The following is a 5,102-nucleotide window of genomic DNA, read 5'->3' as shown; positions in this document are numbered from 1 at the left end:
AAGGCAAGAGAACAAAGCAGGAAGAGAAATAAACATACATTCACTTATATATATATATATATATATACTATTTTTGAGGCTGGTGGTATCATAATCTATCAATGTGAACAATATGAAACTGGGGGGCATAACAAAAAAAAAGAAATTTGCGATTTAACGCTTAAATTCTAAAGTACTTCATGGAGCATTTCAGTTGTAAACATGACAGATGAGAGCAAAGCTAACTGGTGTCTTCCCTTCAAAAAGACAGTTGATTGAGTCACATGTTGGTCGGTGTGGTCACATGATACGAGGCTCCAACATGTCGTCTGGTGGGCGGTTCACACCATGCTGCCCCAGACCCTCTTGAACAACTGTCCATAACTGTGCGCTGGATATTTTCTCCCAAACCTTTCCAGAAGGAGACACTGAGGACTGTGGTTGTTGGCCAGGCTGTTGTTGCTGTGTGGACACTTCTTCTGTCCAGCAAAGCCTCAACAAGCTGATGAAGCTGACTCGCAGGAAATTAAGGCATCATCTTTAACATTTATTACAACCGTGCCTCTTTTCACAATCTCAGACAGAACAACCAATCTGGTCTCTCACCCACTCCCCTCCTTCCATCCCTACCACATTTACTCATAATGAGGAGCTGCCACTCAAACTCCACTTATTGCAACACCGCTGAGGTTACAGAACAAGCCGGCTCAACTGGGATTAATGTCTCCGTTGCATTTGATGAAACAGAGTTTTGGGCAATATAGTGGGCAAATCTAGAGGAAAGAGTTTGGGAACAAAGACTGCCTCGGCTGCAACTCTCTGGGTGGACCATATGAAGTGTAGCTTATGAATTGAAACACATGCATTATGCATAATGAACAGGGGCCGAAGGAAAAAAACAGAGACAGAGAGGAGACATCTTGTCATCACTAAAGGAGAGCGATGGAAAGATGGACAAAGGAGATGTCCCAAGGGACTATGCACTCATTCTGCATGGCTGCCTATCCGTCACCATGGAAACTGTATGTGTGTATGTGTGAACATTTATGTAGCGTGCACTGGCGACTAACATTGAGTTGGAGCGTGTGTGTGTGTGTGTGTGTGTGTGTGTGTGTGTGTGTGTGTGTGTGTGTGTGTGTGTGTGTGTGTTATTAGGAAGGAGTATAATGTGTAGTTGCTATATGGGGGGCCTCCCACTGCGTCAGCAAGAATACCTTCGAAACTCGCTATGATCACATTCCACGTCGTGTGTGTGTGTGTGTGTGTGTGTGTGTGTGTGTGTGTGTGTGTGTGTGTGTGTGTGTGTGTGTGTGTGTTGAGACAGAGAGAGAGTCTGCGGATGGAGAGATTCTTATCATTTTAAAGCAGGACCCTCGGTTGATGAGTGATCCACCGTATGGTGTGATTGATGAAGGACGGAGTGATGAACACTTGATGAGATGAAAGGGTGAAGAGCCATCAGCACCGACACACGCACACTCATCAACGCACACACACACGCACGCACGCACGCACGCACGCACGCACACACACACACACACACACACACACGGAGACGAAGCCCATGACGAAGGAATCTGAAGTGTGTGTGTGTGTGTGTGTGTGTGTGTGTGTGTGTGTGTGTGTGTGTGTGTGTGTGTGTGTGTGTGTGTGCGTGTGAAGGCAACACACATTAACGCTCACTTGAGGAAACACGCAAACTTACAGAACTAAAAGACACATTATTCAGAAACACGCACACACACACTCAAACACACACCTCCGTGGAAGATGAAGGGACGTTTACGGATGAAATGTTTTCTTTGAGCCCACAGAAACGCGACATGAATAGCACAGAGGAGGCTGTACTACCATATACATGCTCACAAACACACACTGCGACACACACGATATATAGATGGAATAAAACTTAAGAAGTGTTAACATGTGGTGACAAAGTTAGTGTGAAACTTCTTCCTCTTTTGGTTCACACTTATAATTTGTCATTTTTTACATCTGCAACTTCCTCCAGAGGAGAATGATATGTATGTTGTCAGGCCAAGCTTAACCCTGAACAGTAAACCTAATCTGACCCAACCTCAACCTAAACCTTTCCTTAACTAATTTTATCCTGAGCTAAACCTAACATGATTTAAACCCGATATAGGAACCTGATATAAACCTAATATAAACTGGACCTAAACCTAACATAAACCTGGTCTAAACCTGATGTAAAGCTGTCCTTAACCCTACTACAACGCCAAACCTAACTTTACGTCAACCATAAAGTTCTCAGCGTAACATTTAATGATTTATAAGATGGGAACTTATAATATTAACACACACAGACACACATTTGAACAAACTGCGGTTACCCAGATGAACACACTAATGTACAAAACCGACACTAAAGCAGTCTTTTTCTCTCTCCCTTACATCTCTCTCTGCCACAAATACACACACACACACACACACACATACACACACACACACACACACACACACACACACACACAGAGCAGGGGCACCTGCAGAGAGTGCCCTAAATGTGCCGGATTGTGCCAACATGTGGGAGCAGTTACAGCAAAGACATCCTGCCAAGATCACTTTGAGCAGGGCAAACAGCTGCCAGGGGCGCGCACACACACACACACACCCACACCCACACCCACCCACCCACCCACACACACACACACACACACACACACGGTCCACGATCCTAAACCTGCAGCTTCACTAACACACCTATCTCGCACTTTCACTGCAACAACAACACCACAACTTCTACAAAAACTACAGCTTCCTCACACACACACACACACACACACACACACACACACACGCACGCACGCACGCACGCACACACGCATGCACGCACACACACACACACACACACACACACACACACACACACACACTCACACATAATCCTCCACCTCCTCCTCTGTCTCCCTTTGTCATGCAAGCAAGCAAGCACACACGCACACACACACACACACACACACACACACACACACACACACACACACACACACACACACACACACACACACACACACTTTGCTGAGTCAATGCGGATAACAAAAGACCAAAATACAACCAGGATTCTCCCGCCTGTCTAGATTTCTGTTGTCTGATATATAGGAAGCTCAACTGTTCCATTGATTTTGTCCTGTCCACTCCTGGTGGTTCAGCTCTGCTCACTCAGCGTGGCGTCTTAATCTCTCAGGATTGCTGTCAGTTGATGAATTGTCAGTCAAACAGACAGAACAGAGCAGATTTTCAGCTTTGGGGACTACAGGCAGAGAAGTTTAGAAAGGAAATGGAAAGTAGATGTTGTATGAGTCGTGTTTGTATGACATTTACTAACACTGTGTCTTACATGGTTTCAAATCTTCAGTGTGTCTTTTAGATGAGAAACAGGTCCACTGGGGCTAATTCCCATGCAGAAATTACTAAATTTACCAATTATATTCTAAATTGTTTATTAATTTTCTGTCATTTGTCACCATGGTAACCATCCCTTGACATTGTTATTATTACCTTAGCTCATCTTTTAATTTGTAATAATTGCTAAGGTCAGCTGTGTTCTTAATTACTTGTGAACCTGCAGTGTGTGTAGAGTAAAAACTCCACTGCAAATTGTCCCTCCAATTTTATCCAATAAAGCAGAGATCATCAGGTAGCCTAATATTAGTTCTGTGTCTCAGTAATTAGAGTTTTTCCAAAACAACAATTTCTCTGGTTTTCTAAATGTGCGTTTTTCTTACTTGCCTGGGCCTAAAAGAGGAAATTGATCGAATTTTATTAGAAATGGCAGGAAGCTTATCGAGCTACTTAGCATGGAGAGCCATTTAGAAAGAGGAAGCTTAATGTGAGTTCGCAATATTAAGAATGGTTCCCTATGTCTGTGTTTTGTGCCGGATAAACTATAAAACATCCAATTAATGTAAAAAGAAAATTAGGTACACCCAAAACTGCTATTTGTAATGTAGTATTTAAAGGAATATTTCCACATTTCGGGATACACACTTAGTTGCTTCGTCGGTGAGAGTCAGATAAGAAAACTAATACTGAGGTTATATCTGCATTCTGCATACAAAGCTACAGCCGGGGGACCATGAGCTTAACTTAGCATAAAGATTGGAAACGGGGTCAAACAGCGAGCCTGGCTCTGTCCAAAGGTGAAAAGATTTGCATCCCATCGCCTCTGAACCTCACTAATTAACACATTTTATCTCATTTGTTTGATCTATCCGGAAAGTCCCTGCACCTGGTCAAGAGGTAGTCCAGGATAAAGCTGCCTCCCACACAAAACCACAACTATTTTAAAGTATTTAAACATTGCTGTTTCTATGGATTAAACAAATGAGATATAACATGTTAATTAAGGGGTAAGAAGTTGAATGGCACTCGGTGGTATGGCACTTCATGGCACTTCCGCATTGGCCTCATTTTTTGGACATTGAAGGTAGATGCACTTTTATATACAGTCTATGGGTGCAAGTAGCTGGATTTTGTTGCCTATTTAAAATAAAATGACAATCTTCTAACTGTAGGATCACATTTAGCATACGTACATGAAATTAGTAAATGTCATGTAACTCTGCTGAAAAAAACATATGCATGTTTACCAAGATGTCAGATACGTTCTTTTACACAAGTTCATAAAAATAGCAGTTAGGGATGCACCTCATATTTTTGGATTTTAGTTTTTATCCCCTATAGGTCCCAAGATATGTTGAAATATCAAATGTCTCTTTTTAGAGACTGCTGTGTTTTGAGAAGTGTTTTTATGGATCTTTGCTCTTCCTGCCATCAGTGTAAAAAGAGTTACAGAGAGTTTGTGTTGCAGTATCCATTTAATATGGAATAATGTTGGAGAAAATCTGATGAAATGTAAGGAAACACAACCTGACTGCCTGCCTATTAGCAACACGAATGTTGCGTCAATTGACATTTAAAGTGGTGATTGAAGCACATGAGGCGATAAATCCTCCGACACTGTCACAGTGTTCAGGTTTCCCTTTAATTTACAGAGTGTATTACATCCAGACTGGTGTACTGTTGCAGGTATTTTGATGACCCCCACAGTGTGGCTGACAACACATCAAGACGAAAGAACATACAGGGCTGCTCGCGTT

This window comes from Embiotoca jacksoni, unplaced genomic scaffold, assembly GCF_022577435.1.
Source record: "Embiotoca jacksoni isolate LCO1_2020_lvr unplaced genomic scaffold, fEmbJac1.0.p SCAF_20, whole genome shotgun sequence".
NCBI lineage: Eukaryota > Metazoa > Chordata > Actinopteri > Embiotocidae > Embiotoca > Embiotoca jacksoni.
This window is presented reverse-complemented; position numbering follows the sequence as displayed.